The 20,599-nt window shown below is 32.4% G+C and overlaps 1 protein-coding gene across 1 annotated transcript in view; it reads right to left on the bottom strand.

Moving 5' to 3' along the window:
- The window catches only part of LOC129952469 (uncharacterized), a 181,671-nt gene extending 162,682 nt beyond the window's left edge, over window positions 1-18,989 (bottom strand). Inside the window, exon 1 of the mRNA XM_056065061.1 lies at window positions 17,475-18,989. The gene's annotated coding sequence lies outside the window, so the exon portion shown is untranslated. The remainder of the gene's footprint in view (window positions 1-17,474) is intronic.
- Window positions 18,990-20,599: the final 1,610 nt, after the last annotated feature.

Here is a 20,599-nt window from a genome sequence, read left to right as displayed (position 1 = left end):
AAGCCGATTATATGTTTGTATCAAGTCATTTCAATATTCAGTAATTCATAAAGAAACGTGAAACATTTTATGAGAGGATCTACAGTCCATAAACTTTATACATCAGACCATACGTTAAACCCGGAAGTTCTAATTCATCGGTTACATGTATACTCGTTTGTTGTTCGCCTTTTTAATAATCCAAGTGTCCGAAATCGAGCTCCGAACGCAATATGTCTAAAAATCCGAAAATTCGCCAAAATTTCGAGCGTGTTTCGCTTGGTATTTTTACCAATGATAAATAAACTTTAATTTGAGGGAAAGTTTATGTCTGCAGATGTAACGGTTTTCATGACAGATAGACATTACGTTTTTTTACGAAAAATTTAAGAATACAATCTTAAATATCAAAAAGAAGACAGTTTGTCATAAGGTATATCACAACTTTGGAGTAGAAGATTGAGCATAAAGGAGAACGAACAGACAAAACCAAATATTGGAAGCAACGGAACTACCAACATTACTGTGATATAATTTTTTTGAAAATTAGAAATTCATTCTTGCAGTACCTAACATTTAATAAAAAAAAAACTTGTTTTTTTTCATAGTCTCAGAAAAACATAATTTGAAAAGTTATAAACAGCATACAAATTATTTATTCAAAACAAGCGAAACTTCAAAAACATATTTTAGTTTTTGAGAAAATTGGAAACATTACATTACACACTACTCAGCACATAAAACTACAGAGTAGGGAACACAGCACCTTGAGCGACTAGACTATGTAAGGTGATAACAACAAAAGACATTAATACAAGACAGAAGGACAGATTAGAAAGAACAACAGACAGTAGGTTTTGAGACGGTCCCCATCTGTCTACTAACCACACTCACTGATACTTGATTTCGGTGATCGATGGGAACCAAAGCTTTATCAGCGACTAGGCTATTGCCAAAATTAGAAACAATTACATCTTCTACACGAGTTTTACGTCGATTATAGTCTTTTCTACAACTAACTATGTTGCATCTAGAGACAGGAGTGGCACCACTCTAGATCTTCACATTGAAGATGCATCTGTAATATATATTAAAAGTTACAGAGTTACCAACCCATTGGCTACTTAACATAAGACATCTGCTTTCTAGGAATTCCCAATTCTTTGAATCAGGTATAGAGGATTGGAAAACTTTATGCCCACTATTGCTTGGACAAATTGAAGCATCCTTTTTTGCAAAATTTGGAAAGACGGCTCAACAAAGTGAGTCCCAAATCCTATATATGGACAGTTAAATTACGACATGGGTGCGAACAATTATTTCGACCATAACCTTAATTTTCAAAACCATAGGGGAATTGTTGCGTTTAAATTACCAACCACACGGCTCTAACCATAATACTCGGTGCACATTATGTAATTTCCAAGAAACCGAAAATGTAACGCATTTCCAAGGAAAATGCCCTATTCTTCAGACAATTCGACTCGCTGTCTGAGGAAAAAAACGTCCTCAACAATGATGATATCATTTTAATTCTCAATGGTGAGAACTGAACAAATAATCAACCAAGCTTTTTAATAATAATGATCGAATACAAGTAACCTCTCTCGAAGTTCTCTGCCGCCAACACAAAGTATCGAAAACCAGTGGCAACATTGCCAAGATGCAATCAGAGAAGCCGCCTCTGGTGTGCTAGGTTTCAAACAGCCGCCAACAAGGAACCCCTGGTTTGATGAGGTATGTCGGCAGGCAAATGCAGTCAAACAACAGGCACGCAAAGCGGCACTGCATAAAAGGACAAGAGCTGCTCATGAGCTCTATGAGCAGAAGAGGCGAGAGGAACGCCGACTTCTCAGAAGGAAAAAGAGAGGGTATGAGAAGCGTGCAGTCGAAGATGTTGAGAGGTTTAAAAGCACAAATGAAGTTTGAAAGTTTTATGAACAGGTGAAACGAAATTCACAGGTACATAAACCTAGAACCGAAGGCTGCAAAGACGAAAGTGGAAACATCATAGTGGAACCGCAGTCAATGCTGAGGATATGGAAGGACCAGTTCTGCAGACTGTATAACGGCGATGACGAACTGAATTCCGCTGTCAGGCAGGATGATCTATTCAACATAGACGATGAAAGCCAACAATCCCGTCCTCCCGACTTAGACGAAGTAAAGATTGTCATATCTAAGCTGATGTCTTATAAAGCCGCTGGAGCGGATGGCTTGAAACCTCAGTATTGTTTGCCCGATCCTGAAAAAAGGAGACCCTCTAAACTGCACCAACTATAGAGGAATCAGTCTACTTAACATCGCCTATAAAATCTTCTCTGCCGTAACATGCGAACGTCTAAACCCCATCGTCAACAACCTGATAGGTCCTTATCAGTGTGGTTTTAGACCAGGAAAGTCCACAGTTGATCAAATATTCACATTACGGCAGATCCTGGAAAAACCCCAAGAACACCAAATCGACAGCCACCATCTTTTCATCGATTTCAAGGCCGCATATGACAGCATATACAGGGACGAGCAGTATAGAGCCATGTCTAGTCTTGGCATCCCTGCCAAACTCGTCCGTTTGTGGAGGACGACCATGGACAATTAACGCTGCTCCATAAAGGTTGGAAACAACTTAACAGAACCTTTCGATGTCAAAAAAGGTTTTAGACAAGGTGATGCGCTGTCATGTGATTTTTTTAACATCGTGCTTGAAAGAATAGTGCAGAGCTCACACGCCAACACTAGAGGCACTATCTTTCAAAAGTCTGTTCAATCACTGGCATATGCTGATGACATTGACATAATCGGAAGAACTCAGCGTGATGTCAATGGGGCTTTTGTGAGTATTGAGGCAGAGGCGGCAAAAATGTGACAAAAGCGGATGAAATCACCTTCGGTCGCTTCGAGAGAAAAGTTCTTCGTGTGATCAACGGTCCCGTATGCATCGAAGAGGAGTGGAGGAGAAGATTTAACGACGAGCTGTACGGGCTGTACCGCGACGTAGACTTAGCCAGAAGGGTAAAAGTCCAACGACTAAGATGGCTGGGTCACGTAGAGCGCATAGAAATCAATGCTCCGACCCGGAAAGTCTTCGAATCCACACCCACAGGACAGCGCAGTAGAGGAAGACCGCGCAAAGGAAAAAAAGTAATTTGTCAATTACTTTTAATTGATATTAATCTTGAAATTAATTACGAAAAGTAATCATTATTTTTTAATTCTGTTATAAATGCTGAATTTTTATTTTTTCGTTTGAGATTATCATATCAATTTATTTTCTATTTTTGGATTTAATCCTTTCTAATATTTTAGCAGACGCAGTAAATAAACAATAAACATGTTTATTTTAGTAATTTCATCATCAAATTCGCTCTACTTATACCTTCACTAGACAGTCACGCTATTCCTAACCTAGGCTAAGCTGTTATCGTTCAAAAATCAAAAGGAAGTTGTAACTTCAGCTTTCATTTTACAATCAAAAGTTCTATACATGTTAAGGTATATACCTTTGTATACCAAAAGATTATAAGGTCTCAAAAACAAAAACATTTAACAGAAAATAAAAAATAAACTGCAGAAGAGTGGATGCTCCATTGGCCTGGCCATTCTCCATCCATTTGTAATTCGCCAGGAAGTAATCTATTCAGTTGTGTATAGAAGTAGCCAAAGAGTATCATATTCTTGTACCTAGTTTCTTTTTGTTGTTGCTTTTGTCTCCGATCCCAATCTTGATGGAAAATCTTTTAAAACTCTCAAACTTGACTACGCGACCAGCGACCATAAGAAAGAAGACACTTTTCGACTGTGAGTCATCTTTTCTCACATACAGCCAGAGCCGCACAGTGTTTCCTCCTTAATGGCCATACAACGTCTCTGGATTAGGTTTGCATCGCAGACTGGGATTGGAACTTCCAAAGACCAACTTTTAAAGCAACAACCACATCCCTTTGACTTGACAAAAACAACCACAACGACGATGAAGACGACGAACGACCATCAAGGTCTTGTTCTTGGTTCCTCATATCGCGGTTTGTGTTTTCATTTTTCTTCTTCATCGTTTTTGTATTTTGTTGATATTCCATTTGTAGTGATAATAGTTGCTGCAGTTTGGTGGAAGGAAGTCTCATCATCGCGGATGCACAGCTCAGCTCAGACACACCACTGATCCGGCGACGACACTGACGACGGATATACGGACACGGACGTACCTTTACGAACGACAAGGCATCATGGAGTATCTTGCATCTGGACCAGGTTATGGTATCGTTTTATTTTTAGTGTTCTTATGTTTCCTTGCTGCCTTGACGCCAGACATAGACAACCTTCGCTTCGTATTAATGGACGAGGAATAATAAAATAATAATAAGGTAGGTATCCCAAAAAAATAAAAAAATAAAGCCACAACAAGCGGCCACGAGGAAAGATGGAACCAGGGAACCACGGAACCCAGAACGGAGCATCATCAGAGCAGCCAGCAGCAGCGTCAAGAGTCTGGTATATCGGCATCGGCTCAGAATGACATAATCAAGTCCTCCTTTTCGATGTTGTTGGTGAGTCGGCACTCTGCGTCTCGCGTCCGTCCTCTGCTCCGTAGAAGAGTCTTGTCGTGAGGTTCTTTTCTTTTCTTTTTGTTTCTCGGTTCTTTTTCAAGAAATATTGTGTCTGTGCGCTAGTCGGTGCTCTGCGCTGATGCTGTGCTTCTTGTTTAGAAGAAGTGCGGTTAGGTAACACCAACTATCACCATCTACCAGCCCATTCAGCCAGAGCTACATTTAACAGCATCTGGGGACTGGGACTGGGACTGAGATTGGGAAGAAGAAAGACTCTATACATCGCGTCGTTGTTGACTTCCTGCTTTGGGATGAATCAAAATAGGTTTTTGTGTTTGTTTTGTAGCTAAGAATGTCATTAATCGTTTTAGGGAAACATCACTAACCTAACCCGCCAGAGCCATTACTTACTCTACTACCTATGGATAGCGTAACGTAGCAACCACTTGTAACAAAAGAGTTTTGTTTTTGTTCCCAAAATTCCTCAAGAATTTGCAATTTGATGTTTTATGGAGTGTGATGGAGATGATGATGATGTGGGGGCCGGTATATAGGATTTCGCTTCGCATACCTAAATTGGAATTCACCTATATTCCACATCATAGAGGAAGTGAGTTGTGTGTGAATTCTTCAATAGTGAATCATCGATATAGTATAATTTTTGTGAATGGATTTTGGAAGGTAGGTAAAGTATTTAGGGAATATATTGTTTTTGAAAAGGCGGTAGATTCTTTTCAAATTAGAGGAGATATTGTCTGTTGTCTGGCGCATAGTGAGTTCGACGGCGCGGGTGGTTGCGGATTGCGGTGTGTTTTGTTTAGGAGCCTTTTGTGAATTGTGCGATGATGATGACTTTTGTGGAATTTTGAGAATGATGAGTCTCGAAAACAATAACCTGATCCATTCACAGTATTTGGGTATTGTTTAGACTTGTATTTTATTATAGGTACTTAGGAACTATACCACAAACTTTTTTTCGTAGAAAATAAATAACATACAAATTTTTCAGCAGGATATGATTCAAGCTCCATTTTTGGGTCCCGGATACTTAATGAGTCAAGGGATTTTGGAAATTTGACATTAAATTTATTGAAAACGACATTTTTGGAAGATGATTCCATCGATAGAAAGCGCGATTAAATTGAGGAGTAATTTAAGAATAAACGTATTGCCAAGAAATTGTTGGACAGTTTAAATACTACAGTAAAATAACAACTTGAAAAATAGAAAACAGAACTTTATTTCAAACTAGTCCAAATAAATGGATTTATAAAAAGCTTTCATTCAAAAAAATTCCGACACATCTGAAATTTGGCTTTTTTTGTAAACACTGTCAACAACACACCATTAAAAGGGTCCTAATAACGGGTGTTATTTTTAAAGTATAGAACTTTAAACTGCTAGCACTTTTTTTGTTGGTGAACATTTTGTCCGCTATGAAGTGTTTTATATTTAGCTTAGTTTGGTATTTTAACATTAATATACTGACCCCCGAATAACAGTTCCAAATTTTTAAAATTTATTTTGAAACTCATTATTCTTTTCGAAGTTCATATTCCTCACTTTTGGATGCGTCAATATTTCACGTTTCTGACCCTTCAATTAGCTTCCAAGATTGTAAGGTTAAACTTAGCTTGAATATTTTCTGAGGAGACATGTAAAGTTTTTATTCTACGACGATAAGCCCGAAACGATTGACCACTTGGAGGACAAATTTCGCCGCATTAAAATAAGACCTTCTATCATACTACGTCCAAGCACCATATCACATGTCAGATCATTACTAAATTATAATGGCATAAAATTATATTTCAAATAAAGTCAATTAAATATCAAATTAAAAAATATCTATGTTTTATTTTACTTCAAAGTTCCATACTTTGAAAAACCATTCATCATATCCCACATCCTTACATTCTTCATCTCAAGAACGAGTAGATTTATCGGCTTGTAATAAATTTTAATTTAAAAATATTAGTATCAACGCATGTCGAAAGGTTTGAAAAAATCAGGGTGCGTTTCTTATGAAAGCAATTTCAAAAAGTGAAAAATTTGGTATCGACTCCATATTTCAGTAGAATAAGTCTAAACAAGGGGTAAACATAATCATAGTGTGAGTCACATAACAGCTCGTGTTATTCAGGAAACGTGTAAATAAGGATTACATATGATTGCAGGTTTTGGGCGACTTCTGTTCAAATTCCACTTCAAGCTATTACTTGAGGATTTTTAGATACAATTAGAGATGAGTTGTAACTCACTGTTTAAAAATGTTCTTTAATATTTTGTAAGGAGGCTAACAAAATTTAAATAACAATATGTATCTTAACCTTAAATTTACAGATTTCAATTGCTAAAGTGGCAACTTTAGTTACCAAATTATTTTAGAACACTGTTGTCCAGCAAATTTAATTTGGGCGACTACATATATATGAAAGCATTCCAAAATTCCAACAGTTTTCTAAATATGCCATATTTAAGAGCTAAAACACAATAGTTTAGAGGGTTTTTGGTGCTTTTCACGCAGAAATGTAAGGATTTGTTTTAAACGCAGCTCTTTTCGAAAAAAAAAATATATTTTTTTTCCAATTTCTATTAATTCGAAGAACGCTACAAAAATTCAAGAGAGACGATCTGATATGAAGAACTGTCTTGCTTTTTTTGGCTTAGTTTTTTCGGACTCAAGTTTCTGGAGTCTATCATCAATACGATTACTCTTATCTAGGAGTCAACAAAACTTAAAAATTGTAGAAAAAATGCTTGGTTCTTGAATTTGAAGATATAGTTGGATTTAAGTACATAATTTCTTTAAACAATTAAAGTTGGGAAGAAACGCTTATGTGGCATTTACAAATTACACGTTTCGAGATCTCTTTTGACTTCAAATCTCAAGAGATTCAAAGCTTTTATATCAACAAATATGAAACGTTTACTATGTTTTTCAATAAGCCATTAGTTTAAAAAAAGTGTCACTTTTGCTGTTTTTGGACATTTATATTATTGAAATTCGTGTTCGAGCATCCAAAGCAAATTCACTTCAAAAGTAGATTTATCTAATTTTTAAGATCTTTTGTATTCAACAGAAAATCAATTTTGAAAGAAATAAAATACACTGCTGGGTCGCTAGTACTTGATAATGTCTTCCCAAAAGTCTGTTCAAATTTCCTATATTTTAAGATTTAAAATCATCATCATCATTAATTTGATCATTCGATTATCAACAAGAGGTTGCACAGAAAAAAGAAGGTCCATTTGTTCTTGAGAAACCTTAAAAAAAATGAAGGTTTTATGAGGGGTTCCTTTCTGGAGCAATATCAAAATATGTTCTTCTTGTAGAAAGAAGCCAAATTAAAAATACAAAATTTTGAGAAAGTTTAAAAAAAATTTACATATTTTTAAATTGATGATTTCTTATTCAAGGTTTCTTCTTAAGAACCTGAATATTTACTCTTTTTCTTAGAAAAACATTTTATGAAAATAATTTAAAGCATGACTAAAGTTTTTTTTTAATTCTAATTTTTTTTATAATTCACAAGCACTCAAAGGGTTATTAGTACCCTTTATATGTTTATATTTAAACACAGTGCAAGCGTTAGGAAAATAGGGATGGATTTAAAAGGAGATACCGGTGCACATTGATCTTAAAGTTCTCGACATCAAAATGGGAGGGAAAAACAGAGTTGGCCAAAGCATTCCACATTCTCGATGTGCGATTTAAGAAAGATACTCTATACTTGGCATTTATCAAGAGTAAACTGATGAGCATTCCTGGAAATGCGGGTATTACGGCTGAATCTTTTAAGGGGTGGAATGGAACTGGCTCATTCGACGGAACAACGAAAGGCATGAAACATTGCGGCGGTGTTCTTTCGATGTAAATGTTTCGATTATAGTTCTGTCACCTATCATTTTTAAAGCCCTTTTTTGAATTCTATCCAAGAGATTTAGACTTGTTTTAGGAGCACCTGACCAGATATACCAATTATACTTAAGTTTAGGACGGTTGAAAGCTTTGTAGATTATTGCCTGATCTGAAGGGGTGAAAAATGTCTTGGTTTTTGATTCCCCATTGGACAATGCTGTCAAGATCAAGATCACATCCGAAGGACAAGGATTAGAATCTAGAAACGAATATGAAAAGCTAAGGGTGCTGTCGTTCGCGAAACAGTTTAATGGATTAGAAGTGACAGAGATCATTTATGAATAAAAGGAAGAGAATCGGAAACAAAACGGAGCCCTGGGGGACACCATCATTTATTTTATGAATTTCAGTCTTGAAACCATCTAATACGACTTGTGTTGAACGGTTAGAAAGGTAATTTCTAATGCAACGAAGAAGAGATTCATCAATACCAAAAGAACGCATTGAGTGAAAACAAAAATTTTAGTTGTTTTTGACATTAAACTGCTTTTTGGTGAATGTCGTTAAATTACTAACAAATTTTTAGATGAAATCTTTTCTAATACAATTTGACTTTATAAGCTTTATGGCTCATAAGACCTCCATGGATCGTCCATTGCTCAAAAATTGACCAATTAGTTTTGAACTAAAGGAAATTCCTTCGAAAAAAAAATTACATCCCAGAAGGGGTCGTTGTATCAATGGCGGAGCCATGAGTCTGGATCCGCCATCGATACAACCTTTTATAAATCGAATCAATTATGCTCGAGGCTTTTTGAGGCTATGTAAATTCATGAAGTATACATTTATTTTTCAAAAAATTCTCATCAATTTCAATTCTTTTCCTGTCATACATAAACGTTAAAAGAACGCTGAACAATTCGAGCTCAAACCGTTCTAAAACCGAATAAACCGAAAACGATATAAACCTAATTTTTCTCCTATTTCAAATTTGGGTTGAAACATCAAGTTTTAGTTACATACAGATACAGCTGAAATCAGAGTTTTGATTCGTAATCAGCACTTAAAATTAACTCAAAAGAAAATTCTTCGAAAACATAGAGAAATTGTATTTAAGGATTTTTTAAAACATCTCATAATATCAAATCAAGAATCATAAGTCTTAACGAAAACCAAGGGAGTCACATTTCAAATTGATTTAAACTGTCTGAAGAGAACATAGATTTTTTCTTTTTGAAAAACTCGTACAATATTTTTAAATAACTATTCGTACATGGCCTTGTAATCTAGCTTTTAAAACAGCGTTTTATGTCTTTTGTTTGCATTTTCAGAGAGGTATCTTTAAAAGAACATAATCTATAGAAAACTAGGAGGTAAGATTCCAATTCAATTCCAAAAGGTATTGTTTAACTCACAATACCGAAAAAAAAAACAAATTTCCCAAGTCAATAAACATATCTACAAAGTATTGGTTTCCTCAAGAAGTAAGCAATTTCTCAGAACTAAAAGTTTCAAATAAAATTCTTAAGAACATAAAAACTGAAAAATTGCATTCATTCTACAAATATAGGGTCCGCCATCTAAGGTTTAGGGAAGATGCCGATTTTGCCAAAAAATATCATCTTTTTAGATATAGCTTATTTTGATTTTTGTTGCATTGGGGGCACAGAAACCCCGCATGAATACGTTGAAAATCCGATAAACCCAAAACGAGCCATTATGGCGATCGTTTTCGGGCCATGTTAAACGAATTTTTGTTCACAAAAGAAGGAGGAGGATATTGGGAACATTTGGTTTCAAAAGCTACACTCGATGTTTTTATAGCATTTTCAAAAAACAAGAAGTTTTTTGGCGGACTCTTTGTTAGCTTTTTCATGCATTTTTCAATTAACGTTTTAATTGAATATTCAGTGGTTTTCTTCTTTTTGAAAAATAGGTTTTGAGTATAGATCAGTTACTTTTCTTTACTTACTAAAAACCCTTTAGTCTCAAAAAGTTCAGTTTTGGCTTTAAATTTAACATAAACTGTGTTCGAATCCTCTTATTTTCAATACGATGGTTTTTCCACGTTTATTTTTTCTTTTGCATACTAACAGTATGCAGATTAAATTGTTTGTATGTTTTTCTGCACTTTCTTGCGGCATATCAAAGATGATGTTTATAAGAAAGACGATGTACAAATGTTAAGTTGACTTTAATGTTAACCGACCGTCATACACAAACAGACATTAATAAAACTTCACTTGCCAACAATAAAATACAACTCAACATGTTGTGTGTCATTTAGTGTCATTTTATTGACACAAAATTGAACAGGATATGTAAAATAATTTTCTCTGTCAGTTTATTAAAAGACATTGTAACAATTTGTTTTGACAATATTATACTCGTAGTAAAATGTTTAAAATAAGTGTCTTGAACATTTTTTTATAATTCAGACCTTGTCTGTCAATTTACATAAAGTTAATTTTGGAAGTGTTTTCACTTTTGTTGATTCCATTCGATTTAATAAGAACTAAGTCAATAATCATTTATTTATTGAGATAAGATATGATGAAAAGAGATATGAAATAATTTAAGTCAAGCATACATAAATTAAACAAACGGAGCTATAGGTCCTTTATTAGTTCATTGTTAAAGTTTGGTTAGGATTATTTTCAGAAGGGATTTTTTTCCCATTTTTGTTTTTAATTTTGGTCCCGTCTTAATCTATCTTTTATTCAAAACTTTTATAAAAATTGACTAAAAAATTATTATAAGTCGAAAAAGTACAATACCAGTTTTAAAAAATTAAATTCGTTTGAAAGCTGAGGACTAAATTTTGACGTGAAAGGAAACCAGGTAATATTAAACTTGCAAGAAGTCGATTAGTTGAGATAACAAAAACCGATTGCTGCCAGAAAGTAGTGGCTTAATTTCCGATAAAAAGTTCAACTTTTCCGAAAATTGAAATGACTCGCTGATTACAAATATGGTTTTGACAGACGTGTAGGTAGCTGCATTTATCCTATTGACAGGGGTGATTTATTTTTCGAGTGGTTTTTGTGTTTTTTTTTTTAAATTCGCATAGGAAGTTATTGTAATGGGTCCGATTTGTCAAATTGAATATTTTGACATTTCTCGACGTTTCATAGTCCCTTGAGTCGAAATAAAAGATTTTTAGAAAGATGTCTGTGCGTGCGTGTGTACGTTAGTACGTCCGTACGTTCGCGACGATTTTTTGTCGTCCATATCTCAAGAAGCAGAAGAGATATCGACCCCAAATAAATTTTGTTATACAGATAATAATGCACAAAGATGCAGGAGGGCTCTTAAGAAAATTGCGTGAGTCGTTTTTTTTATAATAGCAGTATAAAAAAAAGTTGAACATTTTGGTTGAGCATAAATATCTCAGAAACCAATAACGCTAGAGGCTTAAATTGAATTCTAAATTATATATTGTAACGTGATACCAAACTATTATATTTTGGGAAAAAAACTTGATTATATTAACTATTTTTTATAAATAAAATTAAGAACTGAAAAAAAAAAATTGCCACCTCTAAAATTTTACGAACGAAAAATGATTTCATCTCCAAAACAATTTTGTGCAACGAATAATAACGTTTTTAATATCTGGTAAAATGTTGGGAAAAATTATTTAAATAGTTTTTTTTATAAAAAAATAAAAACCTAAAAAAGAACTACTCAAAGTTGGAAAAAATTAAATTTCAAATCAATTATCTTTTCGAAAACTTGAGATTTTGGCTTCAAACTTATTTTATCTTGTAAAAAATATTGTTTTTAACATTCGGTAAAATTTTGAGAAAAATCGAATTGACAATTTTTTTTACAAAAAATAAAAACTTAAAAGAAAATTTAACAAAAGTTGGTAAATAATAATTTTCGACTTAAATATCTTTTCAAAAATTTGAGATTTTGGCTTCCAACTAATTTTAACTTATAAGAAATATTGTTTTCAACATATGGAAATATTTTTAGAAAAATCGAATTGTCGGTTTTCTTACAAAAAATAAAAACCTAAACAAAAAGCTTAATAAAACTTGGTAAAAATTTACTTTCGACTCCAAATAGCTTTTCAAAAATTCAAAATATTGTCTTCAAACTTTTTTATTTTACAGAATCTATTGTTTTTGATATTCAGTACTTTTTTTTTATAAAAATCCAACAGTCAGTTTTTCGCAAATTTGGTAAAATTGATTTTCAGTTCTTGATATCTCTCACATTAATTTCATTCATCCAATTTGTAAAAAAAGAAGAAATGCTACTAAAATTGGTAAACATTTGTTTTCGACTAAAAATCCATTTAACAAAACTAGATTTTTTAACTAAACTATTTCTTGATTTGAAAAATATTGTTTGTAATTTAAAAATTTTTAAGAATAATTCAAATGACAACTTTTTTAACCCTACACGAAAACTTTTAAGCAAGACAAATCGACAGATGGGATGGAAAGTTATCAGTGTGGATCGCATCACAGCTTCTTTTTTAAGTGTTTTTGATGACAACCAATTGTAATATACATTTATTTAAGGATTTTTAATCCCAAAAAATAAAAGATTAACTATCAGGAGCTTCGCGATAAAAGTCAGTAAAAACATTGTAGAGGTAATGTTTTGAAATGTATATGCCAATACAGAGGGTCTGGACTCGGAAAATTAAATTGAACATTTCAAGCGACGAAGTCAAGCTCAACTCTTGACAAAAAAAAACGGAAAAAAATCCACGGAAGTAACTGCTAAATGGTTACAATCTATTAAATTATACGTCAACTCAAACATTTTGACTACTGTTGCGATATGTCTCTTGAATTTTATAACATATTTACAAACATTTTTTTTAAACCTTCAGAAAAGTTGAATTTGGTTTTAGTTACATTAAATTATTGCAGTACCCTTGGCGTGATGGTTAGTGCGTAGGACTGTCATGCCAGAAGTCTTGGATTCAATTTCTTGTTCAGAGTACTACCTCTGCTAGAAATCGACAAATCTCCAAGAGTATTTCATGAAAAGTGTTTTCTTAAATTAGCCGTTACGATTCAGCTTAAAACTAAATGAAACAAATCATAAAGAGAGGCTATAACACCACCTACACTCATTAAAGTTTTCCGAAATATTAATTACATTTTGGGTAAAATTTAAATAAAGAAGTTAATGTCTTTATTGGTCTTAAGACACTTGGGTCGAAACCCATTTTTCATAAGTTTTCGATTGATTTTATAGGTTTTGTTTTTTGTAAAAAAAAATGTTAAGTGGATTTTTCTTAAAAAATAACTAAAGGTTAACAACTATATTTAACGTATAGTAAAATAAATTTGATTTCAATTTCTGCTTTTGTTCCTGACATTTTAAGTCGAATATCAACATCTCTCGACCTTAGAATTTTTGAAAGTTTTTATTTATTAAAAAAATGCCAATTGGTTTTTTCGGAATAATTAAATGTATCTTTAAAACAAAATCATTTAATTTTAAAGTTAATACCTTCATTGATTCTCAAGATATTTAAGTAAATATCAATTTTTACCAGTTTCTCGTGGAATTATTGTAGATTTTTTTAATTATTGTAAAAAACTGTTTTCCAAGAATGTTACCCGATAAAATTAGTTTGAAGCAAATATCTTAAATTGTTTCCAATATATTTGAGTTGAAAATGAATTTTTACCAACTTTATGTAATGTTTATGTTTTGTAAGAAAAACTTGTTACTTCGATTTTTCAAGAATTATTCAAGAGTTCATATCATTTTTTGTTTAATTTAATTTAATTTTAATTTAATTTATTTATTTATTTACATCATTTAGAGATTTTAAATCTACAGTTAGACAACCGAATACATGCTAATACATCGAGATGGACTTATAGCGTATTACATAGAATAAAATATTTTTAATAAAATAAAATTAAACATTAACAATATGACAACAGTAAAATTATATTGTAAAATTAAAAAATCAATTAAATTGAAAATACAATAACAATCTATTTTTTAAAGAAGATCTACTCAGATGAAAGTCAAATTCAATATGAGACGCAATAAGATTAATAGTTTCACTGACACAGCTTGTTATAGGTTCATTTTTCGCATAGTTAACTCTATGATCATCTTCACGAAATAAAGAACGTACTCTCAGTTGTCGCAATGGAGCATATAAATTAATTAAGGATAAAAGAAATGGCCACTTAATATGGTACGTTAAAATATCACTTATAAACATAACTGAATACATTTTTCGTCTATTTACAAGTGATTGCATACCTAAAAGTTGACATCTGGTAGTATATGATGGAGTTTCGATGTTCAAACCTAATTTCCTAATTGCGAACCTAGTACATTTTTTTAATCATTTCAATTCTGTTTGAATGAATGTTATAGAATGGATTCCAAATAACACAGCAGTATTCTAATATAGATCTGACATAAGATGAATAGAGCGATTTAAGAGTAAAAGGGTCTTTGAAATCATTACTATTACGTTTAATAAAGCCTAGCATGGAATTTGCTTTGGATACACTGAACTCTATATGCTTGACAAAGTTTAATTTAGAGTCGAAAATTACCCCCAGATCTTTCTTTTCACAAACTCTATCAAGAACATGGCTATTAATCTTATATTCAAAGATAATTTGGGAAAAGTGACGACAAAAAGTAAAACATTCACACTTAGAGGCATTTAAATATAATTGGTTTACAGAGCACCATTCAGATAATTTACGAAGATCATTTTGCAACAGATGACAATCCGTAATGGACTTTATACATCTAAAAAACTTTAAGTCATCAGCAAATAGAAGTTGAACAGAATTTTCGAAAATATCAGGTAAGTCATTGATAAAAATTAGGAAAAGAAGTGGCCCAAGATGGCTACCTTGGGGAACACCTGAGGTTACCAAAACTGGACTTGAAACCATATTTTCAATTCTAACAAATTGAATACGATTCCTAAGGTAAGAGTATAACCATTTCAAAAGATTCGAATGAAAACCAAAAGAAATTAATTTTTTCAACAAAATTGAGTGATTTACTCTATCAAAATCTTTCGCAATATCAGTGTAGATTACATTTATTTGGTGACCTTTTTCGATTTTATTTAAAATAAAATTGGAGAAAATAGATAAATTGGTTGTTGTTGACCTTCCCGATACGAAATCGTGTTGAAATGGTGAAATCTGTTCTTTCACGAGGAAAGCTAACTTATTGTATATTAATTTTTCGAACAGTTTTGGTATACATGACAATTTACAAATTGGACGATAATTGTTTATTTGATGCTTTGATCCAGATTTATGAATTGGAGTTAAAAATGATTTTTTCCACTCTGATAGGAACTCACCATTAGATAGAGAGCTTTTGAGAATAAAAAAAAGTGGTTCTATTATTGCTAATGCACATTTTTTAAGGATAATCGGTGGTATTTCGTCCAGACCTGGATTTATGTCCTCTTTCAAACTCAAAAGGCCACTTTCTACTTCAGACATATTTAGCTCTATTTGGCCATTCATTCACCTTACAATTTTGAGATAAAAATTCCCTATTACCTGAAGTGGCTTCGTCAGATCTGGTGTAATTTGATTGGAAATAATGTGCAAATGAATTACAAATAGATAAAAGATCTGAATGCGTTGAATCAAGGTAATGCATATTACTAGGAATGCCACAAGAAGATTTTTTGTTTTTAATATAAGACCAAAAACTTTTACTGTTTTTTTTAAGGTTTGATTCAATTGCTAACATATAAGATTTAAACAAAAATTTGTTAAGAACATCGAATTCTCGTTGTAATCGTATATAAACACCTTTTAAGTCATTATTATTTCCCGATGCCAGAGCTCGTTTATAGGCCTTGTTTTTTTTATTACATAAATTACAAAGCCTTATATTAAACCAAGGAGGCTTCGAGTTATTTTTTACATGAATTTTTTATATATCAATTGCCGATTTCATATTATCAATAAAATAATTATAAAATTGCGATAAATTGAAAGAATTCAAATTTTCTTGCCACGGAATATCGGACATATAACTCGCTATGCCTTCGAAATTAGCTTTTGTGTAATTAAATTTTATCTTATAATAATTTGAAGACTTAACGTACTCATAAAATGAAAAATGTATATCAAGATCAATATGGTGGATCGAGTTAGAAAAAATTGGATTTAATGATTTTTCTACATTAATAAGTAAATGTTTATCTACAAAAATAAGATCTAGAATACGATATACATAAATCGTTTTTGCAAGAATTAATTTGAAGTAAGTCATAACTTGTAAAAGAATCAATTAATTGGCTTTCAAAATCAAAATTTACATTAAAAGGTAATAGTTTGTAAGATATTCGAGGTAACAAATATCTGTAAAATTTGGAATCACACCATTCTGTATAAAATACAACATTTTTTTGAGAAAAATGTCTTAATTTAAAGTTGAGTATATTATTAATTCTCAACGAATTGTTATTTCTTCTCCAATGCTTAATCAAGCCTTTCATTTTAAAAGAGTAATTTTTCACATACAAAAGATATTAAGACTAAAACCATAAACTGTCGGGCTTCCTGCACACGCACAGTTCCACAGTATTTTTTCTTTCTAATTTTTTACTTTTTAAATTTTAGTTCCCAGAGCACTTTCTTCAAAGGAACTTAATACTACATTAAATGTCCTTGAGGAAGATGTCAAACCAATCCATCTTATTTCCAAACATAACATTTTTATATCTAAAAACTAATTTATCACTGTTTTCGTCTAAGACACTATAAGTCACATAAGAACCATTTCAAATAAATTACTATTCCCCAAGAAGACACAACAACAACAACAGCAACAAAAACTAAATAAATAAAGTGAAAAAAAGATCACCTCTTGTGGCTTCTGCTGGTTTGATCTACATCGTGTCTTCAGTCTTCACATCAGACGACACGAACATCAACCTAATAATTATTCATCTAAATCACGATTTTCTTTTAGTTTGTTTTTTTTTTGTTTTTTTTTTGGCAAGACTTAATAAGAAAAACAAACAAATAACGAAGAATTGAAAGAGAAAAGGAAGAAGTGCAAGCAACATAATAATGTATATTTTTGTTTATTTTATTTACCTTTTTTTATGTCTTATATCTGATGTCGATGTTGCAGCACAAAATAACATAGGTATAAATAACTTATACAGCAGATTTCCAAAAACTCGTAACCATTTAAAAATGTGCAGCACGATTTACAAATCAATCAACATATTATAATTTTTATTTTGTATTTTAAGTCCCGATCCCGACAATAATTCGAAAACGACAGACAAACAAACAAGCAAACAAACAAACAAACAAAAAAACACGATAAATCCCGGCTGTATTGTTTCACTTTTATTTATTTAATTTTTGTTTTCTCCGTATAAAAAATTTAACTTAAATTGTTATAGGTATTAATATTTTTATTTAAATATGCAAAAGTAAACAAATTAAAATAAAAACATCATTATGTTGACTGGTGATGATGGCTTTAGTACGAGTATTTAAATTAAATGTTTTCCCCCTTGAAGGTAGATTCCAGTTCACTCTCATATTATTACCGCCAAAACGTCACAAGAAAGTGCGTGCCTTTTTTTACGTAGTCTTGTCTCAAAAAGACACCACTACTATACCTTTACCACCACCGGCAAGTTCAACTTTACGAAGTGCGTTTCTCCAACTTGACGCACATATAGGGACACTTATATAGGTTGGTATATGTTCCCGTGCTGCACATTACGAGTACTCTCAACTTCTAGACGGAAAAACGATGAATGGACATTATGAGGGACATAAGATACTCATAATATAACCATAAAGTGTATATCTGAGAGTATCCAATTTATCATGGAATAAAAAATAAAGTATTCTGTTTTTTGGCCTTAACCGTAAGTAGTATTAAAAAAATGCAGCGCACGAGTAAAAATTTCAAAAAAAAAAATACTTATTTTTGAATTTCACTCCACATATGCGAGGAAGATCGCAGAAAGTATCTGAATATCTTTAAGATCGCCTCTTTAAATGTTTAATAATTTTCTTCTTGTTTAAACAAAACAAAAGTGCATTTTTAAGTTTTGACAAATAAAATTAAAAGAATGCAATTTCAAAAAACCGTACGAAGGAAGTTCACGCGTTTTCATTCTAACACACAACACCGCGTATATTTATTGCAGGTGCAATTGCAATGGAAGTGCACCGAGCTCACGACTTTTTATACGATACCCAACCTTTGCGGCACTTGCACAATTTTATTATATTCGACCGAAATTTATGAAGATTGATATTTAAATTATTTCTTCTGTCATAATTCTTTTATATTATTTTTTATTTTGAAATTTAAAACAAACGAAAATTCATCAGAAAAAACTTCAAAGTTTAAATTTATTTTATTTATAGTTTAAAATTTGTATTTTTGCGCCATCCGCACAATAATGTTGGTTATTTGTATTTTATTCAAAATTAAAATATTGAAAATATTGTGAGGAGCCAATTGCGTTCACTACATTTGATGATCAAAAACGAACTGAATCCAAACTCGACGACGGACAGACGAATAAATTTCATCGCGTCGCGATACTTTTTCAGTAGCACACCACTGGCTCTTAGCTCTGGCACTGGCACTGCCACTTTGTGTCTGTGGCACTGGCTATGGCTATGGCTTTGGCTCCATCCATGAGCCCCAGATACATTATACACAGAGAGCAACAAAGTTGATTGTTGCTAAGAACATAAATACAAAGTGCAATCAACAAAGTATCTTTAACTTTGAAGGGTGTATCTTTTGCTTGAGTATCTGCATCTATTGGGTTTTGTTTTTGTTTGAGGGGACGAGGTAGGGACTGATGCGTTCGGCAACGAATGTATCTAAACTTTGAGCAGTTAACATAGAGAGAAATGTTTCAGCAACAAGTATATAACACAACCCCCAATTCAATAGATATGATGACGATGTTAATGTTGCTGTAGATGATGTTGCTGTTGCATGTTGATGTTGACAATGACGATGGGGATGTAAGAATGTTTACGAGGTTAATTTGTGCAGCGAGTGCAGCGACATTGTATTATGTGCGGTAGCAAGTGGCAAGTGGGTATAGGGAATGTGTGTGCAGTGTGCAACGTTACTATGGTCATGAAGTAAATATACTATAAACGTAGGTAGGTTGGTACATCATTTTCTTAGGAAAAGGTCTGATGAGTGGGTGTCGGGGGCGGCCGAGGACAACGACGACGACGACGTAGTGTCTTGGGGGAGTTGTTTGGGCGGTTAGTTGGATAGATGGATGGATGGATGGTTGGTTTACTCGTTCGTACGTTCGTTCTTTGGTTGGACACGATGAAGAAATGTCAGATGTTAAGTGCAGAAGTAGTTTCTAGTTGATGGAGGAATATTTATTTTTAATTGGAACCGTATTCTTTTTCAGGATGTTTTTTTTATTTTGTTTTTATATTTTTTGAATGACATTTAGATCAACGGAAATGAGGTCAGCTAGCACTTGTTGTAATGGGACATGGAACTAAGGTAAAATTTAGATCCGATGAATGAATAATTTACAAAAAAAAAACTAAATCTAAATAAATTAAAGTGTGCTAGAGTGCACATCAGGATATCCGTTCTATCGTGGGCAGAAAAGTGCATGAAAATAACACACGGCGATTTTAACCATAATGGATTTTGTGTTTTTTTATCTTTTGTTGTTGCATTTCACATACGTATATAAATGAGTATATTGTGCACTTTACTTAGGTCTGATGGTGTATGATTATGGACTTAATTTGCGTGCTATATTAAGTTTGAAAAGAGAAATGTAAAGCGAATTTACATAATGGGTCAGAATAATTATGTTCTTTTTTTTTTATTCGGTGAGTTCAAAAAAACGTTTAAATGTGTACTTTAAACAACAAATCGAAATAACAGTTTTCATATCAACATTCTTTGAAACTTCTTATGCAAAATACAATCATGAAAAAAGTATAAACATTATTTTTATATAATTTATTCTTATAGTAAAGTGGACATTTTTAAATAAAGGAATATTATTCTCAGTATATTACATATTGAAAAATAGCAACTAAATTATACTTTACTAGTTATTCTTTTTTAAATTTTGTATTAAACTGTTAGAAAGATATGTCATGACAATTTTGTTTGACAATAAAAAATGTCATTGGCAACCAATTCAGACGATATAAGAAATTGTAAGAAATCGTTGTTTAAGACA

This window comes from Eupeodes corollae, chromosome 3 (assembly GCF_945859685.1).
Source record: "Eupeodes corollae chromosome 3, idEupCoro1.1, whole genome shotgun sequence".
NCBI lineage: Eukaryota > Metazoa > Arthropoda > Insecta > Diptera > Syrphidae > Eupeodes > Eupeodes corollae.
This window is presented reverse-complemented; position numbering and strand designations above follow the sequence as displayed.